The 12,295-nt window shown below is 37.2% G+C and overlaps 1 long non-coding RNA gene across 4 annotated transcripts; it reads right to left on the reverse strand.

The window, feature by feature from the left end:
• Nucleotides 1-3,165: 3,165 nt before the first annotated feature.
• LOC127412008 (uncharacterized) lies at nucleotides 3,166-5,123 on the reverse strand. 4 transcript variants are annotated; one of them, XR_007892376.1, is made up of 7 exons: nucleotides 4,991-5,079; nucleotides 4,637-4,850; nucleotides 4,469-4,496; nucleotides 4,245-4,356; nucleotides 3,805-3,860; nucleotides 3,385-3,524; nucleotides 3,166-3,272 (listed from the first exon to the last, which is right to left on the reverse strand). It is a non-coding gene; the product is annotated as an uncharacterized LOC127412008 (long non-coding RNA). The 4 variants fall into 4 exon arrangements; XR_007892375.1 differs by having other exon boundaries at nucleotides 3,749-3,860; XR_007892377.1 differs by having other exon boundaries at nucleotides 3,749-3,860; nucleotides 4,907-4,994.
• Nucleotides 5,124-12,295: the final 7,172 nt, after the last annotated feature.

The raw sequence follows: 12,295 nt of genomic DNA on the forward strand, positions 1-12,295 counted from the left end.
AGCTTCAAAAGGACACAAAAGTGTAATTCAGAAGTCCAGTTGGACATTTTCTCCATCTCTCTCTTTGATTTCCGATTACTCCGTTTCATACAAATAAGGCTTGGCATAGAAATGCATCTATTCTTTGACTACAAACTCTTCAGACATGTTTTGTAAGATCGGTTCTCCAGTTTGTGTGCAGCTGAGTTGTGTTTTCTGTTGTTAATATTGCTGTGGTGGTCCAGTTGTAGCAAACAAGCGAGTTTTTGCTTGAACAGCCCATCTTGCAAGTGGGGGCTTTGTGAATTTCTGCTCTCATGCATTCTCATGAACATGCACAGGAGAGCAACGGTCATCAAGATTTTAACTAAATTATAAATACATTTTATCATATGCTTTCATAACAATCATGAGTCTCATGGAATAATTTATTAGACTTCTGAATTATACTTTTGTGTTCTTTTGAAGCTTGAAGAGGTGGTCACCATAAACTGCCATTGTATGACATCACTGAGCACATTTATTTCCCTTTGTGTACTGAAAAAGAAAGTCTTATTGGTTTAAAACAACACGAGGGTGAGTAAATAATAAATGAATTTTCATTTTGGGGTGGACTATCCCTTTAACATTAGAATAGGGGTAAGAACAAATTCATGTGCATACGCAACTGAATTTCTGCACTTTTCCTGTCTGTATAAGCACGCAAAATCCATGCAATGATTAGTGAATGAGACCCAATGATTAATTATTCATTCCAAAATCAAGATTTGTGTCCAGGATCTGTAGGTCTACACACACACACACACACACACACACACACACACACACACACACACACACACAGATAAATAACTGTTCAAACAGTGCCACCTACAGAAAGCAATAAACTCCCCTCAATAAAGTCGAGCTTTATTTGTATTCGTAAGAAAAACAAAATGTAAGCACATTTACTATGAGGGTAACTATGGTAACATATAGTATAAATAATGTATAGAGCGTAACGGCACTCCTTGTTATTAAAAGAAAATCCTTTCTGTGTCTGTTTCTTCTTCTGTCGCTCCTGTTCTTCTTTAGCTACTCTTGGTACTTGGCAGTGTGATAACCCTTTTGTATGACAAATTATTGTTGCGTTCGCTTTGGATAAAGGCATCTGATAAATGACAAAATGTGCATGTAAATGTATAAATGTAATTTATTCGGCCATGAATTTGTGCTTATATCTAAAGATTTATACATTTTTATTCCCCTTATTCAGCCCCGCCCACTTTCCGCTCTCCGCTCTTCCGAATTTTGTCATCTAACTTCCTGTTTGTATTGAAGTGTACTGAGAAGAGTCAATCAAAATGGATTACGTGTGGGAGCACAGAAAGTATTTTTCACCCAGAGTTGATGGTGTGAGTCTACAGCACCCCTTTACTACGTGAAAATGCTTGTGAGGTGTTTTTTCTGTCACACGTGGAGGTAAATTGGACCTGTAGATCACATTCAGACATCTATGACACACTGCACTTTTTAATGATACAAGCGTTTAATTGGTATACATGTAATTCTACTTAATTTTTAGGTTTCAACTTGTTAATAATTTGTGTTAAAATGTGTAGTAGTTGATATTAAATTTCCAACAGTGACAGCTCGTATTATTTCACATGCAAGTTAAACATTAAAGAAAATGACCATCAGCTGAGGAAGTTCAATCTGCCACAGGCGCTGCTGATACAGTTCTACTCAGCGGTCATTGAGTCTGTCCTCTGCACTTCAATAACTGTCATCAGACATCAGAAGACTACAAAGGACAGTTCGGACTGCTGAGTGGATTATTGGTTGCCCCTGCCCTCCCTTCAAGAACTATACACTTCCAGAGTGAGGAAAAAGGCTGGAAAAATCACTCTGGACCCCACTCACCCTGCCCACTACCTTTCTGAACTGTTGCCTTCTGGCCGACGCTTCAGAGCTCTGAGCACCAGAACCGTCAGGCACAGGAACAGTTTTTACTCTCAGAATATCCATCTCATTAACAGTTAAAAACTATACTATAATTATGTGCAATACACAGCCTAGTCAATTATATTATTTAACATATCCTACCTCTTCTGCATTATATTCCCTTGCACTGTATATAATAGATATGTATTTGAATATTGTACACACACACACACACACACACACACACACACACACATATATATATATATATAGTCTTATTGTGTATTTCTATATATACTTATATTTCTATTCACTTTTTATTTGTATTCTAATTTTTTTTAATTATTTATAATCTCTGTCTTGTATTGTTTGTGCACTGCAAGCTTCTGTCACAAAGACAAATTCCTTGTATGTGTAATTCGGAGGATTACAGGTGAGATGACGTGAGGTGTTTCCTTCGTGGGCACTCACAACCCACAATTCTTTGCTTCAACGGAAATTAACAAAATTTGTCTAAATAAATGACGCCAATTTGCTCAAAATATGATGTTCAAACAGAAGTAATGTTAATTCCCAAGTAGAAGTACCTCAGTAGACTGGTGCAGAATATATAATATGTATAATTATAGTAATATATGATTAAAATAAAGTATTAGACTAAAAGTACACCTGTAAAATGTATTTTCTTTTCTCTCAACATCATTATAACTCTCCTAAAATGCAACAGCGACCTCACACATTCCCTTCCAAAGGATCTTTGTTCCCTTCTCACAGCGTGCTGTCATAGCAACCATGATAAGTTCTGTTTCCGTTTGTCCTCCGAATGCCGTCTCGTTTAAAGGAGGACACTCGGTATACTGCAGCCTTCAAAGAACGCGTCCTAGCTAGTGCGCTGCCTTCGAAACGAGTCACAGCCAGAGTCTCAATGGGCGGGGCTTAGCAGGTCGGAAGTTGTCTGTAATTGGTGAGTGAAGCGTCGCGTCATCAGAGGAGGCAGTTGAGAGGAAATCATGGACGCCGCAACTGCTGCTAATGAGTTTACATCTGTGTTTATTTGTTTATATTTCTCTATTTCTGTCTTAACACGTTCAGTTTAACTAACTTACTGTGAGTAATAAGATTAAATCTGACTCCGGTAAACAGCGCGTGTTCGCAGAAGATGTTTGGATGTCGCTCATCTGGCTGATATTGACAAACTACAGCGATCTAAAGTGAGTAACTAAAAAACAGCGATCTAAAGTGAGTAACTAAAAAACAGCGATCTAAAGTGAGTAAATAAACAACAGCGATCTAAAGTAACTAAAAAACAGCGATCTAAAGTGAGTAAATAAACTACAGCGATCTAAAGTGAGTGAATAAACAACAGCGATCTAAAGTGAGTGAATAAACAACAGCGAACTAAAGAGAGTGAATAAACAACAGCGATTTAAAGAGAGTGAATAAACTGCAGCGATTTAAAGAGAGTGAATAAACTGCAGCGACCTAAAGTGAGTGAATAAACAACAGCGATCTAAAGAGAGTGAATAAACAACAGCGATTTAAAGAGAGTGAATAAACAACAGCGATTTAAAGAGAGTGAATAAACTGCAGCGACCTAAAGTGAGTGAATAAACTACAGCGATCTAAAGTGAGTGAATAAACTACAGTGACCTAAAGTGAGTGAATAAACAACAGCGATCTAAAGCGAGTGAATAAACTACAGCGATCTAAAGTGAGTGAATAAACTACAGCGATCTAAAGTGAGTGAATAAACTACAGCGATCTAAAGTGAGTGAATAAACTACAGCGACCTAAAGTGAGTGAATAAACAACAGCGATCTAAAGCGAGTGAATAAACTGCAGCGACCTAAAATGAGTGAATAAACTACAGCGATCTAAAGTGAGTGAATAAACTGCAGCGACCTAAAATGAGTGAATAAACTACAGCGATCTAAAGTGAGTAACTAAAAAACAGCGATCTAAAGTGAGTAAATAAACAACAGCGATCTAAAGTAACTAAAAAACAGCGATCTAAAGTGAGTAAATAAACTACAGCGATCTAAAGTGAGTGAATAAACAACAGCGATCTAAAGTGAGTAACTAAAAAACAGCGATCTAAAGTGAGTAACTAAAAAACAGCGATCTAAAGTGAGTAAATAAACAACAGCGATCTAAAGTAACTAAAAAACAGCGATCTAAAGTGAGTAAATAAACTACAGCGATCTAAAGTGAGTGAATAAACAACAGCGATCTAAAGTGAGTGAATAAACAACAGCGAACTAAAGAGAGTGAATAAACAACAGCGATTTAAAGAGAGTGAATAAACTGCAGCGATTTAAAGAGAGTGAATAAACTGCAGCGACCTAAAGTGAGTGAATAAACAACAGCGATCTAAAGAGAGTGAATAAACAACAGCGATTTAAAGAGAGTGAATAAACAACAGCGATTTAAAGAGAGTGAATAAACTGCAGCGACCTAAAGTGAGTGAATAAACAACAGCGAACTAAAGTGAGTGAATAAACTGCAGCGATCTAAAGTGAGTGAATAAACTACAGCGATCTAAAGTGAGTGAATAAACTACAGCGACCTAAAGTGAGTGAATAAACTACAGCGATCTAAAGTGAGTGAATAAACTACAGCGACCTAAAGTGAGTGAATAAACAACAGCGATCTAAAGCGAGTGAATAAACTGCAGCGACCTAAAATGAGTGAATAAACTACAGCGATCTAAAGTGAGTGAATAAACTGCAGCGACCTAAAATGAGTGAATAAACTACAGCGATCTAAAGTGAGTAACTAAAAAACAGCGATCTAAAGTGAGTAAATAAACAACAGCGATCTAAAGTGAGTAAATAAACAACAGCGATCTAAAGTGAGTAAATAAACAACAGTGATCTAAAGTGAGTGAATAAACTACAGCGAGTGAATAAACTACAGCGATCTAAAGCGAGTGAATAAACTACAGCGACCTAAAGCGAGCGAATAAACAACAGCGATCTAAAGCGAGTGAATAAACTACAGCGACCTAAAGCGAGTGAATAAACTACAGCGACCTAAAGCGAGTGAATAAACTACAGCGATCTAAAGCGAGTGAATAAACTACAGCGACCTAAAGTGAGTGAATAAACAACAGCGATCTAAAGTGAGTGAATAAACAACAGCGATCTAAAGTGAGTGAATAAACAACAGCGATCTAAAGTGAGTGAATAAACAACAGCGACCTAAAGCGAGTGAATAAACAACAGCAATCTAAAGTGAGTGAATAAACAACAGTGATCTAAAGCGAGTGAATAAACAACAGCGATCTAAAGTGAGTGAATAAACAACAGTGATCTAAAGCGAGTGAATAAACAATGGTTTGACGGTTTGATTTGTTGATGGTTGTGTTGATCTGATCATTCAGATAAAGATCTGTTGTCAGTGACTGAATGTTTGAGCTGGTTTATATTTAGTGTTTGTCATAAGTAAATTAATTAGCAAGTGTACTCAGTGTCACTGAGTAAAGATGTTTTGCTTAGTTTTTTAATTCGATCCCTGTATAGATGTAATTGAAAGTTTATATATTGAGTCAATGACGAACAAGTTTGAAGTTGTTTTTATGATCTAATTGCTTTAAAGTTTTAATGGACATGATCCGTTTTTTCATATTCTATATCTCAGTTAATGTAATGATGCAGACTTTAGTTTTAGCATCAATGTTATAATTGTGCTGTGTTGTATGGGAGTTTTCCACAGGTGATCAGTAGCAGTGTAGACTGTGAAGTTTGAGTCTGTGATCAGTATCAATAATATTCTCCATAATATGTCATGTGTTACTGTAACAACAGTCAAAACACCATGGAAGATCAGCACACACAGTATAATCTGATAACTTCAGAAGATCACCGACCAGATACATTGAATACAATCAGAATGACGTGTATTTGTGATATTTCCTTTTTGATGAGGCATTAAGAAGTTGAAGAATAATTTGAACTTGAATAAAGAACAATTAATCAATTAAATCAAATAATTGTTTATTATTGTTTTTGTATACTGGTATGCTGAATTATATGCCTCTAGGAACAAATGCAGTCGAATGTGGCCTGTCAGTGTGAAGGATGAGGATAATCTAAATCCGTGGTTCAGTATTGGTTGGGGAGAGTATGAGACCATCTTCGACTTGTGCTCGATTACTGTATTTATTCTTCAGCGCCGTGGACTTTGAAAACCCTGCTTTGCAGATATGTGGAGGGCTGGAGGCGAAAGGCAGAAGCAATTTATAGCTGTGTTTACATATACACAAACTTCAGTAGATTTGCCAGGTAACTCATTATATGAAAGATAATATTTTTGTAGTTTTTGTTTTTTTATATGAAGATGTAGATGGGCTAACCCTACCAACACTCTTTTCATAAGTGACACATGCATCCGTGTTGTAGATTTGTGTCTGGTGTCTGGAGAAAAGCTGCTGCTCCAGATTAAAAAATGGTCCCCATGCTGACGGAATCCATGGCAACCAAACAAACAATGTGTTATTTTTCAAATTACAGCAATTGTGGACATCTGGATCCTTATAATAATTTTGTAAATATTAATGTTGCTGTTAGCGATTTTAGCTGTTGAATTAGCTACATCTCCTCTTTCCTCATCTCTGAACCCCAACACATCAAACATACTGTTGAGAACGACCCTGAACATCAGCATTAGTGCATGTTCTCATGTTTGTCAAACACAACTGGAGTAGCATTGTTAACCTTGCTTGGGGCCCCGGACATTTGGTGGGCCCCGGTCAGAAAGCGTATACGGGTGACGTGTTGTTTTGTGTTCACGCATGGTGATGCTGTTTTCAGCCATCTCAGAGCGTTTCATTCACTGTGTTGGGGAAAGTGCAGCAGGTTCACCCATTCGTGTAATTCCAAACATTTGAAGCCACTTTAAGTTATTATACAAGTCTAAAATGCAACTCAGTAATTTAGCAAATTGTCTTCTGTACAGTTAATCTTATCAAGTATGGACATCGGATAACTTTTCTGAGGTAAATGTATACAGTTAAGTGAAGTTTGTTGATGTCATTGACATTGAAACACTGATTTTGCTGATTACATGAGATATGATTATTTCAGCCAATGCCATTGTGTCTTTAATGATCCCATCTGATGTTATTTCAAGTGTTTTTTTGTGCTGTAAAGAGGAACGCTAATCGGAGGAGAGTCGGTATATGCAGCTCTCCAATCTGAAATGACACCAGCGCAATTTGACCGCATTTAAGAGCATAAAAACAACATTTATAGTTTGAATTTCATGATAACATTGACATCATTTGAAAGCTGAGACTTTGTTTGATAAAAAAAAAGTGTTTTTGATGACTCAAATCAGTCAAAAGTCAAGTTTTAGACTAAAATACAAGTTTTTTCAATAACGGCCCAACAACTCATTTTGATGGAGCGCATCACTTGTGTGAATTAACAGCTCATGATCGTTTCACCTGTCCTGACAAACAGCCCGCCATCATATCACAGCTGCGGTGGAAAACGTTTTTTTCATCACGTACTTCTAGTTAGTCAGTAACATGCTGCTGTTGCTCAAGACTGATGATGATTTAACCAGCAGATACTAACATTGCAATCATAATCAGTCAGCGGATTGTAAAGTTCACACAGATTACTGTACAGCGATGAGATGATTATACTTTGTTTAATCATTAATTCATGTGACAGTATGTGAGCTTTGTGTAAAGTTCTCTTCACATGCTCAATTGTGTTTTAACTCTGTAAACTGTTGTCTTGCAGCACTGTGGAAACAAATCAAACGTGAGTTTCCACACATTCGTGAACACAGACAGTCATTATCTGAGAGTGAACGCATTAATGGACAGATGCTAACGGGTCGAAGTCTCCTCGTTTTTCTGTTGTCCTCCAGCACATCAGTGCACTCTGAGTAATGTGACTAGCTCAACTGTGAGTGAAACCGTCAGTCTGACTTCACTTCTGCAATGGGCAGGAATAGAGTAATACTGCTGCACTGAATCCTGACAAGCGTTCTGATCTTATTACATTGAACATAAGTCAAAGCCTGTTGTTACTCCTCAAACAGTTCTGAAATTAAATGGCATGGAAAGTATTTAGGCTGAAATCGTTCTGTAGGCGTCTCAATGTGGCATTTGTATGTTTTAGCTCCACTGTCTGTCATTGAGTTTGATCAGAATCAACAGCTCTATTCACTCTGACCACACAGCAGATGATGATGATGATGATGGTGTCTGTGAAAGAAGATCTGTAGGAATAGATTCATTAACACCCAAATCATCTCATGAGTATGATTAATGCAGAGCCATAAGTGGCTTCATCCTTAATGAAGGACTCAATTGAAAAACTCTTAAAATCTTATAGTGTATTTAATGGAATAGTTCACACAAAAATGATAATTCTCTAATCATTTATTCACCCTTATGCTGACTCAAACTCATATGACTTTCTTCTGTGGAACTCAAACGAAGATATTTTGATGGAGATATGGTGTGTTTATATCCATACAATGCAAGTCAATGGGGTTGACTTCAGTGGTTTAATCCATTTTCATTTATTCAGTTAACAGACACTTTAATCCAAAGCAACTTGCAAAATGAGGAATAATGCAACATAAGCGATTCATCTAAAGGAGACAGTAACACGAAAAGTTAGGCATTGCAAAATTTCAACTGCATCAGAAAAGTATTAGCATAGACAGAGATTAGAGTGCAACAAGCTTAATTGTTTTAATTAGTGTATGGTTAAGTGCTCACGAAAAAGTTGTCTTTAGCTGATTTTTGAAGACAGAGAGTGAGTCTGCTTTATGGATGGAGTTGGGAAGGTTGTTCCACCATCGAGGTACAGTGAAGCCGAAAGTCCGGGAAAGTGATTTGGTGCCATTTTGTGTTGGTACAACAAGGTGCCGCTCATTAGCCGACCGCAGGCTCCTGGTGGGAACGTAGTTCGGCAGGAATGATTTTAGGTATGCTGGAGCAGACCCAGTGACTGTTCTGTATGCCAGCATCAGAGCCTTGAATTCGATATGTGCATCAACAGCCAGTGAAGAGAGACAAGGAGTGGTGTAACATGCTCTCCCTTGGGTCATTAAATACCAGACGTGCTGCTGCATTCTGGATCATTTGCAGGGATCTAATTGCACATGCAGGAAGGCCGGCTAAAAGAGCATTACAATAGTCCAGTCTAGATATGACAAGTGACTGAACAAGAAGATGTGTGGCATGATCAGAGAGGAAGGGTCTTATCTTCCTGATGTTGTAGAGTGTAAATCTACATGATAGTGCTGTTTTTGAGATGTGGTCTGTGAAACTGAGTTGGTTGTTGATGGTTACCCCTAGGTTTCTGACTGCTTTGGAAGGTGTTATTGTAGATGAACCCAGTGATGTTGTGCTCAACAGCAGGGTTGACTGGAAAGACGAGGGGCTTAGAGCTGCGTGCCATCTGCATAGCAGTGGTAAGAGAACCCATGTGCTTGAATGATGGGTCTCAGTGATGTTGTGTATATAGAGAAGAGAAGTGGGCCAAGCACTGAGCCCTGAGGTACCCCAGTAAGTCCATGTCTTCTGAAGCAAGTGCAGTGGTCTTCGTATGCGTCAATCACAAGGAAGTGTAACTGAGCTTCAAATCATGGTCGCTCCAAGGAGACTGCAGATGTCAATATTTATAGTGGAAAAAGTGCACTAAAACAGGAGTTTAAACTTTTTTAAGATTACGAGCGACTTTAAAAGGAAATAACTGTCCAATGGAAAATGTAAAAAGCAGATACATACAGTACACAATCACAAGAGCTTCACGGATCTTCTTCAGTGTGTTTGATATCAACACAGATGACAAGCATGAACACCTGAAGCTCCTTTAATACAGGTAATCCACTAAAATAATGGATAATTCTGCTTGACATGTTGCATTTGTGCTTGAATTAAATTTCAACCGCATCTGGGAGAAACAGCGCACCGTTTTTTAATAAACTTTTAAATGCAGAATGTCACGGAATTTGACATATTTGGGATCAAATTAATGTATTAATGCTCAATCAATTAAAATAAAATCATGATATGTTCTAGTATGATGATTAAACCTCAAAAGGCTTTGATTTTATTAAATAAATAAACAGTCTGAATGTGCTGTGTGCTTCAAAGTGAATGTGTGACGCCGAGCGCTTATACACTGAAAATACATAATCATGATCATAAGCATCACGTGCACTCTGTGTTTTATAATAGATTAGACAGCTGATCGAGCATTAAGTTTGAAGTGTGCAGCACATGCAGACTATATATTTATATAATAAAATCACAGCCTTTTGTGGTTTAATAAGCACTTTCATGCCATATTGTGCGCTGCTCGGAGGTGTAAAGCTCATGTCAAAAAACATACAAAGTGAAATTGCTTCATTCAGCTTTCTGGCAAATTAAAAGCTCTATTTAACTAGATGCGTGATTTTGAGGAGAGCATGTATGATTTCGTATGGACATACATCAGTCACTATATCAGTGTGTTACTGAATGATAATAAACTGCAAAAAAGTCATAAAGACAAAGAAAGCATGAACAAAACCGGCACGCTGCTTCTCCCAGATGCAGTTGAGATTTAATCTAAGCACAAACGGAACATTTCGAGCAAAATAATACGTTGTTTTAGTGGAGTACCTGTGTTAGTTCTGCTTCAGATGTGTGTGCTTGTCATCTTGTCACCCTGCATGTTCAACAAACACACTGAGGAAGAGCTGTGAAGTTCTCATCCTTGGGTATGTAATCACTTTTTCGAGTTGTCCAATCAGATGGTTATTTCCTTTTAAATCCACATGTTAGTTTAAACTTTTGTTCGGCAGGTGATTGACAGGTGAGAGGTGGTTTTTTGCTGCTGTCTGGGACTCATCAGGATGGCGTTTTAAACCCCATACGATGAGGTTTTTGACTTCCTCAGTATGTGTTTTTGGTGGTCAAATCACAAAACATTTGGCTCCTGTTTACAGTTATATTTAGTGCTGATCATATGCGATCGGATCATCCAAAACGCGTCTTATTACCAGCTGTAAAATGTCTTAAAAGCTAGGGAATGCTGTAGAACAACTTCCAGCAGTAGTCTCACCCACATTCGTTGTCCCAGTAAGACCCCCAGAAAAAAGGTAGATAAATGCACTACATTTGAAAAAAATAAAATAAATATGTAATGTATGCTGAAAAATAATTGTTTTGTTTTTCATTTGATAAAAAATGCTATGAATTAATTTTAATTAATTATAAAACATTTCTGAACTTAAAAACACTGAATTTGGGAATAAAATAAAAGTGATTTCATAGGGGGCCCTATATAAACCACGGTATGGATTACCTTTATGATGCCTTCATGTCATTTTTGGAGCTTGAAAGTGTTGGACCCCATTGACTTGTATGTGAATATATCAAAATATCTTTGTTTGTGTTCAGCAGAAGAAAGAAATTCATACGAGTTTGAGACAGCTTAAGGGTGAGGAAATGATGAGAGAATTTTAATTTGTGGGTAAACCTTTCCTTTAAAGAATGTAAACTAATGCAATTAGACACATTTTCTCTTCTGAATATTTCCATAATTTTACAGATTTATATCATATATATTAATTTGGGCTTGATCGCTTTAGTTTGGTTTTCAGTTGTTGATCTATGTCAGACAGATCAGTTTGTCGTTCATGCTGTGGTGGATCTTAATGTTTTTTTTTCCTCTAATGATAATAAATATTTATCTGTCTATAATGCACTATGTATTTTGTGTTTCTGTAAACTTTGGGCACAAGGTTTGTGTCCAAATGTCTAAACTGAGGAGCTCAACTGAATAATTCAACACAACGTTTAAACTGCTGAAGAATCATTTAAAAAAAGTTTGTTGATTTGCTTTAATGAGATTTTTTTTAATTGTTGCTTTTGGTTTGCAAACAGAAAAGAATGAATATATAACATATAGTTCCTATGTGTATATCCTCTCATACTGCATATATACTCTCTCTGTCAGGTGATGGCGCAGGTGTCTGTGAGGGGTTTGTACTTCATCGTAACTCTTTTTCTGGCCAGTTTCTTCGGCAGTATCTTCATGTTGGGTCCAGTGCTGCCAGTGATGCTGATGTCACCTGCCTGGTATCGCTGGATGACAGACCGGATTGTAGCCACCTGGCTCACTCTTCCTGTGGTACATCTGTCATCATCATCTTCTTTACTGATGCAGGCATGCTGGGAAATTGTCTGCTCAGCTGCTTGCTTATTAAATGTTTATTTTATTAACCAGAATCAGAATGACCTTTAATGCCAAGTATGCTTACACATACAAGGATTTTTTCTTGGTGACAGAAGCTTCTAGTGCACAAACAATACAGCAAACAGACAGAGATAATAATAATAATTAAAAAAGCCAATAGAAAATATAAGTATATATAG

Source organism: Myxocyprinus asiaticus, chromosome 21, assembly GCF_019703515.2.
Source record: "Myxocyprinus asiaticus isolate MX2 ecotype Aquarium Trade chromosome 21, UBuf_Myxa_2, whole genome shotgun sequence".
In the NCBI taxonomy this organism is placed as follows: domain Eukaryota; kingdom Metazoa; phylum Chordata; class Actinopteri; order Cypriniformes; family Catostomidae; genus Myxocyprinus; species Myxocyprinus asiaticus.